The sequence below is a fragment of the Gopherus flavomarginatus genome, chromosome 15, assembly GCF_025201925.1.
Source record: "Gopherus flavomarginatus isolate rGopFla2 chromosome 15, rGopFla2.mat.asm, whole genome shotgun sequence".
In the NCBI taxonomy this organism is placed as follows: domain Eukaryota; kingdom Metazoa; phylum Chordata; order Testudines; family Testudinidae; genus Gopherus; species Gopherus flavomarginatus.
Window position 1 is genome coordinate 28,215,499 of NC_066631.1, and position 13,026 is coordinate 28,228,524.

Here is a 13,026-nt window from a genome sequence, read left to right on the forward strand (position 1 = left end):
CTTTAACGGCAACCTGCTTATTTTTATAAGATGAAGCAAGTATCTTGAACACCTAAGTTGGACTAAGCTCTTCAGGCCATTGCCTGAAGAGATCATATGTCTGGTTCCTAGTAATATGGTGATTTAATCACGACACGGGCCTCCACATGCTACTACAATACAAATAATGTAGCAGTTAAAAGACTTTCAAGCTTGTTTCAAGGCATATTTTGGATCTTTCAAAAGAGTTGGAGCAGAAAAGGATTGTGTCTAGTGACTTGTAACAATGTGCCTCAAATTTAAAGGAAATGACACAAGATACAATTAAAGTAAGTAAAATTAACATACAATGATTAAATAGTTTTTTGCATATTAAATTTTAATTCTAGAAAATTTTTAAGTAAGAGCATACTATCAGTTTGATATGCAGGTACTAGACAGTTACATGATCTGGCATGCATAAGATTGACAGAATAACAGTCCTTGCAGTTCAGACATGCTGGAATGAGTACACTTGAGATGCACTGCCAGGGCCAGCTCTGGCTTTTTTGCTGCCCCAAGCAAAGAAAAAAACAAAAAACCCCCCACTACACACAACACTGCAGACTGGCTGGAGCAGCGAGGGGGAGGGACACAAACCTGCGGGCCAGCCCTGAGCAGCGAAGGGGGAATGGGGGACAAACCTGCAGGCCAGCCGGAGCAGCGGGGAGTAGGGGGAACCTGCCGGGCTTGCTACAGTACTGGCACCACTCCCAGCAGGGTGCTCCCCTCCTCTGCGCTGCTGTCCCCTACAGGGCCGCCAGAGTGGCAAAGGGGGGTGGGGGAACCTGCAGGAATACCACCCCTTGGAATCTGCCGCCCCAAGCACCAGCTTGCTCAGCTGGTGCCTGGAGCCAGCCCTGTGCATTGCTATAGGCTACTTGCAAGAGATCTAGAATGAACATAGATATTTAAACAAGTTTTCTTTAACATTTGTATAAAAACAGTCTCTTGTTAATGCCTGGTATAGCAACCTGGATGTTAAGTGGTTGATGTCTACTAGAGTTCCTCGGTGACTGCCTTGAAGGACATTGGGCCCATAATAGAAAAGCTGAAAACCGCTTAGGGGAAAGAGACTTCTTCAATCCCTCACCTTTCAGCCAACTTCTAGTGCTTAGTACATTATTTGTTTTTATTCTGCCTATCCTGCTTCTGTGATGTTCATTTCCTCTCCCTTGCATACTCATCTCTCTAGTCATTTTGCAGTTTGGCTCTGTTGATCTAGGAGTTTTGCCTCTACTCTTTCTGGTGACATCTGCAAGTTTGATCACAAGTAAATGTGTGCCAAAAAAGTATTTACATCAAGTGAGAAGAGACAGCCAATTGGTTTAATCAAAAAAGTTTCTATAAATCCCCATGGCCAAATTGAGACCTCAACTAGGATTAAAAAAAGGCTCATGCTACACAGCATCTGTAATGTTTATCACCTGGATGTTTTCTAGAGAATGCAGTGTAAGAACCACTGTTTACAGGGCATACTGCAAATCCCTTTTATTTTTGTTGGCCTTCCGTGACTTGTTTTTCCCCTTTCCACGGTAATCTTTGCACCAGCAAAAGAAGTGTTCTCTTTTGTTGGTGGGGTGGTCTGCTGATGGTTATTGGGTTTGCCTTTGTGCCAGATGCAGTTGGCATTGTCCCAACTGTGTAGTTCAGTTGTTTGTATTTAGGTGGGTTTTTAATACTTTGCCTTTGGATACCTTCAGCAGGCACCTTATAAACTAGACTATCCAGCATGACTGATTTATCTACAGGTTTAGTAAGGAGAAGGATCAGGAATCAAGAAGTTTTCAAAGAACGCAACTATTTTTGATAAAGAATTCTTATTTTACAGCAATTGATGGGTCTGAGGCTCTCATTAATTCAATCTCTGATCATTCTTTACATGGAATTGTTCTCGTGCTGGAACCATTAAGGATGGGGACCATATTTAACAAGGTGATGCACACGTGCCTGTGATGACACAGCTGACAGTAACACTCTGCTTTTATATAAACAAATACTAACAGCTTAAATCCCTAATTATAATAGAAGTTGAGCTTTAACAAAAATATTCAGAAAAAGACTAATTTCTTTCCCAAATTCATAGTCCTACTTTTGGACACAAACATTTTAGTTCTCTGTTCAAGCACATTAAAGTCCCTCTATCAAAGGAAGAGAAAAATACATCCAGCAAAGAGACTAGCCAGTGAAGCTAGTGTTTATTTTACATGAGGAACACGATACCTGCCAAACCTGAATAAAATGCCTACACAACAATGAACAAAAACAAAGCTATGTTTTAGAACTAGCAGGTTGAGAGAAACTTCTTATCCCTGACTCCTGTTGGTGAGAGAGAAAAAGCTTTCCAGCCACACACAGCTCATCTCTCTAATATCCTGGGACTGAGCAAACTACAGTTGCACTGCATACATATGACTCCTTCATTCTCTTTCCTCCCCCTTCCACCCTCCTCCCATTACCATATAGTATCTCCTCATTGCTGGAATTCCGTAAGTGGCTTACTAACTCCCACAGTGTACATTTCTTGAGGTATGTCTACACTATCATTTTTATAGTTCTTGTGGTTGAACTACCATCAGTGCAGTTCCACTGATCTTTGGAAATGGTGGAAGTACTCGTGGACCAGCCACCAGCATTTAAAACCACCATTATGTCATCCAGCTCAAAGATGATGTAGGTGACAGATTAAAATGCTGGTGCCTAGTCTAAACTAGCATTTGAACTGTTGTTGCCACCAGTGGGTGATTTTAAGAAAAACGTTAAGGTAGATAAGGCCTTGGACAAAAGCTGCAAAGATGTGACAAGCTTATGTTGCCAGCTACAACTTCCCCACCCCATTTTTTTTTTAAATTAAGGTTCATCTCAGGAATGGACCGTTTAAACAAGAGCATGTTTTCTACGGGAGGATTGTGGTTCGGCAGGAAGATCACTAGGAGTCTGATCCGATTGTCATTGGGAAAAAAAAATGTGGAAAGACTTCCATTAAATGTAGTGCACGTTGAATTGGGCATAGGACTACAGATGAGGAGATCTTGGTTCTACTCCCAACTCTGCCAAGCAATTTACTGTTCATCCTTGGGCATGTCACTTCACCATCATTACTAACCCTTCTTCATAAAAGCATTTTGATTAGCTATAGATTAAAAAAATCTCAAGTATTATTACTAGAAGGTAACAGTAGGTAAAGCAACAATTATCTCAAAGCTTATCTCCAGTATAGTTCTATAGGCATCATGGTCTCAAACACTTCTACAGAGCATGTGTGCATCTCAATGTAGATGACAGAGCCTCCTAACCTAGTCATGACTGCAATCCCACACCCCCAACAGTGGTTACATAGTCCCTATATTGTAGATGTACACTATACCCTATTCATCCTCATAGCTACGCTGGTGTGAGCCTGCAGCATATGGAAGCAGCCTACACTGACTGAAGGAGTTTTTCTGTTGGTGTAGGAACTCCACCTTCCTGAGCAACAGTAGCTAGGTTGATAGAAGCATTCTTCTGTTGACACAGCTGCCTCTGTCCTGGGGGTTAGGTTGTCATAGTTACAGCTTTCAAGGAGGTGTATTTTTCACACCCCTGACTGACATAGCTATGTCAACCTAAATTTTAAGTGTAGGCCAGGCCATAGATACTTCAGTATACCCCTCTTCCATCCCTCAGTTTATCAGTGTCAGAACCAAATTACTGCCTTAGAAACAAGGAGTTCACTCAATGGAGAAAAAGGTTGCATTTAAACAGGTGATAGGTCAAACCCCTCATACCAGCAATGCAGGGGGAGGACGTTCAGGACAGGATATTCACTTAGCAGGTGGATTGCAATCTGGTTTTCTTTGATACTCTTTCTGGGTCTGTTGGTTACATCTCAGTTTCATCTCACAGTTCCCCTGGTTTCCCTATTAAAGTTTCCTTGCTAACTGTTCCTCTCTGGTCCTGAAAGGGGTTTCCTGCTGGCCCTTCTTCCAACCCATGCTCCAGCTGCCACAGATGTTTAGGTTCCCACATTCCATCCCTTGACATGCTGCTCTCTGTTTGAAGTGGAGATGAGAAAGGATATGGTGGTGTCTGTAGCTATGAACTGTGTGGTGCCTTGTTTTCTTTGTTCCACCCCTTTACATTCTGAAAGTTGGGTGGGAGGCACTGGGAGCTGGTGGGGACCTTACTGTGGCTCTTTGGCAATGTACATTGGTAAATTCTGACTCCTCAGGCTCAGGTTGGCCACCCCTGCTCTATAGAGTACCACAATTTAAGTTTACCTTGAATACCCAGAGGGGAATATACTAAATACTTCATATTTATCTAGTGCTTTACCTCTTCAGGGCACTGTTCAATATCAATCCATCATCATAACTTCAAGGCAGGTAAATGCTGTACCCCTGTACAGCTAGGTTATGCTTTGCCCAAGAAATCAAGATTAGAAGGCAGGAATTTCTGCTTCCAGAATTGTATTCAGTTCACCAGATCATGCTGCTTCACTGAACAGCATAGGTCCATTTTGGATTTCTCAGAATGACCTAATTAAGTGGTGGTAAACTAAAGTGCTTTTGACAGGGAAGCAGTCAAAGTCATTTGGAGGTCTCCTGGTTACAGACAATCCTATACTGTTTAATTCCATTTGCAGAGTGAAAACCCTTGGTGAGATTAGACTTCTCTTTAACAATCAGTCAGTTCAGCCAACAGGAAGGCTGTTCACAGTAGTTTGTTAGCATGTCAACAGTCATACTTGTAAGAGTAGTAATAGTCCAGCTGAGATGTAACAAGTGACCTCCTCAATAGGGAGTCCACACTGAAACTCCTCAGTAGGGACTCCATACTGGCAACAGGTGACACACACACTCTCCCTCCCTCTCTCTCCCCCAGACTGCAATATTCTTGGGTTTCACCTGTACTAAAACATCAAATAACATATGCCATGTCATTCTAAAAATTGGTCTGATCACATTTAATGCACTAGGCATATTTGCCACATTTTGTCTTACATTTATGGAACTCTACATTCTTTGCCATGCTGTCTTAAAGAGCATCCTCAAGTCCTGTTTAAGATTCCTTTGCCTAGGTTACTACTACGGGAAGGATTGAATTAGTTACTTTTTACTCATCTTGGCAAAAGAATCCAAACTGACCAGTTTTATTTTCTAGCCACCATCAGTTAGTCAATTGTTACAGGATGAATATCTCCTTATTGGATTCCTTTCTGTTATTACAAGCTTGTTGCATCTCATCTTAAATTAATCCCCAATCCTGCAGACACTTATCCACATGCTTAAGTGAGATTGTACATATTCCCCCATGGATTCAATGGAACTCCTCATGTGCTTAAAGTTAAGCATGTACCTAAGTGTTTGCAGTGTCAGGGCCTCAGACTGTAAGCTCTTTGGGGGCAGGTACTTTTTAAACCTATGTTCATCCAGCACCTAGCACAGCAGCATCCTGATCCAGACTGGACCCTTTGAGGATTGCTGTAAAAAATATTTGTCTCTCTTCTTCACCAAAACATGAGGATTCTACTGGCACTTGACAATCCCAGGTTGTACGGCTTCTCAGATGCCTTTAGTCAGCACCACAGTCTATCTATCCCCCTTAGCCAGTGCAGATTTGTACCCACAACATATTCTTGTGAGGGTGAATTATGGGTTTTGTTGTATTTTACCCTCACTGTAAAGATTCTGTGGCAGATTAGATACATCTGCAGATTTCTATTTTACATTGGTTTGGGAGTGGGAATGGAAGGAAGAACAGACTGTGAACAGTGTGCAGAAATCCCACATTTAGTCCAAGACTCTCAGGTGTCCTTTTTCCAATGTCTCAGACTAGATGATTTTTCAGACACACATGGGTTTATCTTGATTCTACAAGCCTGTCATTTCACTGCGTGATAGATCATGTTTGGTGGTTTGGTAGCCTCACAGACAAACAGCACAGGGTTGTGTGGAGATTGCCAAGGACTATTCAGAAATACAAAGCATTGCCTATGTGTGTAGAGGTGTCAACAGCAAGGGAGCCCAGTTGCTAGGCTGGATACTTTCCAAAGCAGTAACACAATGAACATGCAGGGACAGCCCTTCCACTGGACATTATGGATCCAGACAGTTCATGTGCAGGAGACATGGACATATGTCTCTAGTGAGAAATCCAGGACACATTTAGTAGGGAAAGCCACTTATTTAGGAAGATTCTTAAGGAAGCAATTTAAGCCCAATATTAGCAATGACTGATGTTTAACAGGGATGTTAATTCTGCTTAATAGGGACAGCTTCAGAGGATTTATAGAGTTGTAAAAATGTCAGGCTGAAAGGGACCTTGAGAGGTCATCTAGTCCAGCTCCCTGTTCTGAGGCAGGGCCAAGTATACTTAGACCATCCCTGACAAGTGTTTGTCCAGCCTGTTCTTAAAAACCTCCAGTGATAGGGATTCCACAACCTCCCTTAAAAGCCTGCTCCAGTGCTTAACTATTCTTATCATCAGAAAGTTTTCCTGAATATCTAACCTAAACCTCCCTCACTGCAGATTAAGCCAATTATTTTTTGGCCTACCTTCAGTGGACACAGAACAACTGATCACCATCCTCTTTATAACAGACTTTGATATTTTTGAAGGCTGATCATGTTCTCCCTCAATTTTTTTCTCAAGATTAAGTTTGTTTAACTTTTCCTCATAAGTCAGGGTTTCTAAACCTCTGATATTTTTGTTGCTCTCCTCTGGACTCTCTCCAATTTGTCCACATCTTTCCTAAAGTGTAGCCCCCAAAATTGGATACTGCACTCCAGTGGAGGCCCCACCAGTGCCAAGCAGCATGGGACAACTATATCTCATGTCTCACAATAGGCCTATTAATACACTCCAGAAAATAAGCTTTTGGGTTGGTTTGTTTTTTGCAACAGCATCACATTGTTGGCTCACTTCCATATAGTGATTGAGCAGACTACTTCCCTAGCACTGGTCTCCAGTATTAGATCGCTCCCTCCACATCATCTCCATGTACTGGGCTCCTATGCTAGGCATCTCCTAACTACCCCTTCCACAAATAGTAGAGTCAAACCCTTTCCTTGGGCAGACTATACCACCTCTCAGCATCACGGGTCTAGCCATTAACATAACAGGGTTGGTAGCATTCCAGAGGAACATGTTACTATTAAAATAGCATCTTTAGTCAGTCAGGAATTCCACTTACTAAGGCCTGAAAAGTCAGCTAAAAGAGATGATCCAATGAAGTGAACTCAGCAGTACTAGAAGTAGTAACCAGCACTAAAAAAGAGATTAATATTGCATTCAAGATCCCCAGATAAAGAACAAGAGGTACATGATTTAACACAAACAGTTACAAATAAATAAAGTACTCCTCATCACTCACCTACCCCATTCTGGAGTCAAGAATCCATACAATCTCTAGTACAGTAGTGACCCATAACAGTAACAAAACCATTACACCACTGAACCTATGCAAGATGCCCAAACAAACCCTCAAATTACTCAACACATGCAAGTCTGCCCACTTGCAAAATAACCACATTCCAAGACACAAATACAAGTAAAATCATTACTGTACACTAATCCTACCACAGGTAGGAAAAACCACCAGCTCACAAGAACAAACCTTTACCTGCTCCACATCAAACACCACCTCTACTTCATTAAGGCAACAATTCAGTCACCTGTTGCTGTTTTATAGTAACTATGGTCCCTGGGACAAGTTCAACAAGAATTAACTTCCCGATGGGGAAATCAACATTCTTGTCCTTCATGAGTTTGGCTATTTTAATTGACTGGCAGTGGAAGAAATCCCATTGTCCCATGAATTGCCCAAAAGATAGTGGTAATACTCCCTGGTGACAATAAATGCTTTTGGTGTTTGTTTTCTAATTACATTATCAATCAATCACTTCCAGGTCAGCAAGGAACAAAGCTATAAAAGCTTCCCTATTCTGTCAGTAGAAATGCAGGTGCAGCTGTGCTTAACTGAAAGCAGATGGTGCCTGGGAAGGGTGTCTGAAATGTAAAACTATAGCTTGATTTGCCTGGAGAGGAAAATAGGGATGTTTTAGCAAAACCACAATCACTTAGAGTTTAACTGTTGTCACCATACTCAACACCAGGGCTGCTCAGAACTTCATGGTGAGAGGGACTCAGAACCTCTTCCTCTGCAAACACAAGCCCCTTCCCTTTGAGCTAAAGGAGAACCTCTGTAATTTATCAGCAATGTAGACTTATGGTATACAGTTAAAGAGTAGAGGACAATGATATTCTGCCCAGAAGTTAAGTACAATAAGAATACAGAAAACATATTTTATCTGTAGCCCTTTAAGCCAAACTTGAGTATAGTTAGAGAAGCACATTATTTTAAATTACAATATACTAGATGTGTTCTCAAGCCAAGTGTCAGATTAGAAAATTGGGATAGCTACTCCAGATCTACCTGTGTCTCCAGCTCTGTCCATATCAACTGTATGTTAATACTAAAAATGATCAGTAGTGAAATAGTTAAGGATGTTTAATTTTTATCATTAGGTTTCAGAGTTAACCCAGATTGATCTGTGCAGTGGCAATTCATGCTATTGTTTGTCCTTCTGCAGGCTCAGGAATGTAGCACTGCATTGGGTCACGTTTGGAAGGTTTCTTCACAATCTCTGGGCTGGAATGTTTTATAAATCTCAAAGTTTAAATTCTGCAGAAACTAACTGATCCATTGGAGCAGTGTTCTTATTGCGACTGCCCCATCCACTGTTTTTTTGAGGCTGCAGATGCTGTTCAATATCGTCTGGTGAACAGAGGCGGTCCCATCTGGCTGGCAAAAAGGCATTAATTTACCACTTTGGAAAGGCAAAGGCAGCAAATGAGACTGTTCTAACTATTGCAACAGTTCTCTTCTGTCTGTCATGGGGAAAGTTTTTGCTTCTACCTTATAGGCCCAAACTGCTGATATCTTAAGGATCAAGAGAAGACAACAACAAGCTGGCTTCACTCCCACAGTGGAGCAAAACTTGACAGTGCACCAGCTTATTGAGAAGGCATGAGAATCCGGTTCACATTGCACTGGTGGATCTCAGGACTGCATTTGACTCCCTTGACAGGGAATTGCTTTGGCTGATCTTGAAATTTACAGCATCTCCAACAAGCTTTGTAGAATGCTCCATCTCTGGTGACTCCTCAAGCTGTGTTCTTGTATATGGGGAAAGAGCCACCTTCTTATAAATTAAGTCAGGCATTCAACCAGGATGAGCTGTCACCCCAGAACTCTTCAATGGCATCAGATTATGTGCTTGGCCCGACACTAAGTAAATGCATTTTAGACATAGGCCTTAATGATAAGAACCTCACCATTGTCCATTTTGCTGCTGACATACCGCTAGTGATTGAATCAGTGGATGAGCTAGTTGCAGCATTTAAAGCCCTGCAAAGCTCAGCAGCAAAAGTTGGCTTGAAAATTAATTGAGGTAAAACCAAAATTCTTCCGGTCAGTGATTTTGAACATTTTTCAGGCTCTAGCAGCTTAGTGGGCAACGACCCAGTTGAGGGAGTCAGGTATTTCACCTTCCTTTGCTCTGTTGATGACAACATAGGCAGCACTGAGAGAGAAATTGAAGCCCAGCCTAGTAATGGGGCACCACCTCAAGAGCATCTTTCGCAATCAGTAAAGATAGAGATTAAGCAGAGGATATACACTGCTTCAGTAGTCAGTAAGCTGGTCTTTGGGACTGAAACATGGCCGCTCACTGTCAAAATTGAAAAGAAGATGGACACCATTCCGCTGAAGAACCTCTGAATGATCAAAAACATCAAATAGTATGAAGTCAAGTTGAATTAAGAGCTCCATTGTCTTATTAAACAGGTCCTGGTCTCTCAAACAATTGGCCAGCACTCTTTGGCTCATGATGTATTTAGTGGTCTCTACTCTGTCCTTGTGCCAGCATAAAAACTAACCAACCTAACCTGTCTACTTGTTCAGCGTGGCCCTGACCTCAGCTGTGTTGAATAGGTTAAGGGGAGAGGCATAGTGGCAGAACTTTCTTTTCAAAGAGGCTCCAAGCTAGGGTGACTAGATAGCAAGGGTGAAAAATCGGGACAGGGGGTGGGGGTGGGGGGTAATAGGAGCCTATATAAGAAAAAGCCCGATATTGGGACTGTCCCTATAAAATCAGGACATCTGGTCACCCTACTCCAAGCCCATTTTGAAGATGGCAGAGCATTCGACCTTGCTAGGAAATAGCAAGCTCTGAAGCCCACTCAGTTATTGATGGAAAAAGTGTCTGCCATCCGTGCTCTTTGTTTGCTTAATGATTCCTCCAGCTTGCATGTTTCCAGAGAGGATACAAATTGGATGACTATTCTGACTGCTAAGGAAATATTTTACTGAGATACTGGAAATTGAATCAACACTAAAGGAGCAAGAACAGATTACGATGCAACTATTAATGAGCATCAAAAAGTTTTCAAGAAAATGGGGACACTTTTGGAAGCCCTTTGAGGATGATGTTAATTGTTGAATATGACCCATCAGGACCAAAACAAACATGATACCGAGAAATCTCATCTTTTGGATTTTCTACCTTAAAAACCATTAGATCCTCTTTTCTTTCTCTGTCTCTCACTGATGTTGGAAGGCACAAATTGAAACACAAGGTCTGTCGGGGGAAATATTAATTTTATTAGGAACAAGGGAAATCTGCTAGGTCTCTTTTCCCTCCCCAGCATGATGTCAGATGAACAGTTAAGTTTTGGGGAACTGGCTGGCAAAGGGGATTGCTAGTGAGCTACAGAACCTTTCACATGTAGAACATCACTTCAAATCACAGCCACATTCATAGTGACTAATAGTTGTGCCAATCTGCTGGCTCTTTGGTGAAATCCAGTGTTGGACTTAATCCCTTGCTAGGCTAGGCCAAGAGCTGAACAGACCTGGAGACTAAACTCAGCTTCCCACCTGCTCCAGTTTAAGGGGGTACAGGGGAATGCTGGTGCTGTCACAGCTTGTGCAATTCAATATCCAGGGCAGTCAGACTAGCATGACGTTTACAAAAAGAACCAGAAGTTGGGTTTTGCTCCTTTCTTGGTGCAGCATGTCCCTGCTCAGTAACCAGCGCTATCCACCCATAGGAAACAAAACTCAATGTAAAAATACATGAACAGTTATGGACAACACCCCGATAGCCTCCCAAAGAGTTGTGGTGTTGAAGGTAGGTCTACTCAGGTTTCTTTTGCTGGGAAATGACTTTGAGCCTTTGTGGCCATTTAATGTATAAAGCACACGAAGTCTGAGAATGCTGAATGAACAGCTTGCACGAAGCACTTTGAGATGAAAAATACGTTGGTACAACAAAGGCTACAGGACAAGTGCAACTGATGAGCCAACTTTTGTCCTCAACTGTGTACCCAGCTTTGACCGACCCCAGTGCCATAAGGGGCCCAACAAATCATCAGCGGAGGGGTCATAACAATGATCTGTAAACGGGGTGGGGGAGTTTTACTTCATGATGCAGACAGGAGGCATGAAAAGTTAGGAGTTCTGATTTTTTTTTACCTTAGCAAGAACAGGGCTCTCCACTCTCATCTTCCCAATTTTTCTGGGAGAGTTTATGTCCATGAGTGCTGCCTTAGCCCTTAATAGAAGGGGGAGAGGGGTTGGATGTTTAGCTACAGATCTCTATCTATAGGGCTTTTAAGTGGGTTGATATCAACCACCACCCAGGGGTTTGGGCAGTCTGAATGAGAGTCACTTCCTCTCTGTCATTCTCTATGTATGTAATATCTATGATGTAATGCTCCTGGTGGTTGACCACATCTTCCAGGAAAGACAATGTAGAGAAGGGATAAAATTTCCCAGGAGGCACCTAGATGACTTAGGAGCATAAATACCCTTTGAAAAAGCACCTAAGACAATTTTTATTGGGGGAAAAAAAAATGACCCCAGTTCTGACCTTCCTTATACATCAGCACACACAGCATAAAACTGTTCATTTTCTCTGTTTCAGATTATGTTAAAGAAAATTGATTAGAGGAAAAAGAGTTTAAATTCTTTAAGGCAAAGAACATTATCCGTCCACAGTTTTGTAGTTCTGCATTGTGACAAAATGTGGCAGATGTGGAGCAGATAAGACTAGTGATGTGTAATAGTTTTATGAATACTATATGGGACTGCTCAGTGAGATGAGGTGTATATGATGGGTTATTACATTTTCCTACATGAATATCCTGATCTAGCTTAACAGGGAGGCTGCTGGAAAAACACGCAGGAAAGCAACACATGGGCTATAGATAAGTAACTTTCCAACAAACTCTTGGGGGGCAATTACAGGACAGAGGCCTAGGGCCAGGTGTTTTGGCAAGGATAGGAGCCTAGAGGCCAAAGGGACACAACAGCTGAAGGGACTCTGGAGGGAGAGTTAGGAGTGTGCTTTTTTCTGGGGAGAACCAGACACACAGGCCTTGCAAAAATGTCTGAAGCAGTTTCCAGGGGCTGGTAAGCTTTGAGGCAGTTACACATGGTTCTAGTTTTAAGACCTATTTCCACTGAATTTCTTTGGTTCTAAATAAATAATACTTTGCTTTAAAGAGAGTTTCTGGTTACAAGATACTAGTCATAGGTCCCAGCAGGAAATGAACTGCAGGCCTGCTGAGGTAATCACCCCTAGTAGCTGCGGACTGCAGCCTGGGGCTCAGTCTGAGAGTGGGAAGATAGCATGATTCCACCCCAAGAGATTATGGGCCAAGATAGGCCTCGGTGGTCAGTGTGCAGCACTATAAGAGGCCAGGAAGGGACAGTTAGGCCAGTAACTGTGACAAACAATTATCCTAGTGAGTAACATTGCCTCCGGCTACAACAAACAATTCTTATAAAGACAGAGAAAGTTGAACAGGATAAATCTGGACTCTTCTTCCAGGTTAAATAAACTGATTAGAAGATACTCTTCCCCTCTGAAATTCATTCATCTCCTTTAGGCAGCATTAAAGATCTTGACTAGTACATTAGCTAAACACCCCCATGCAGTTACATTTCACACAAATGCAGAG

The 13,026-nt window shown here is 42.2% G+C and overlaps 1 long non-coding RNA gene across 1 annotated transcript in view; it reads left to right on the forward strand.

The window, feature by feature from the left end:
- LOC127035069 (uncharacterized) overlaps nucleotides 1-13,026 on the forward strand; it is a 21,187-nt gene continuing 8,161 nt past the window's right edge. The window contains exon 1 of the long non-coding RNA XR_007769553.1: nucleotides 1-308. This is a non-coding gene — a long non-coding RNA (uncharacterized LOC127035069). The remainder of the gene's footprint in view (nucleotides 309-13,026) is intronic.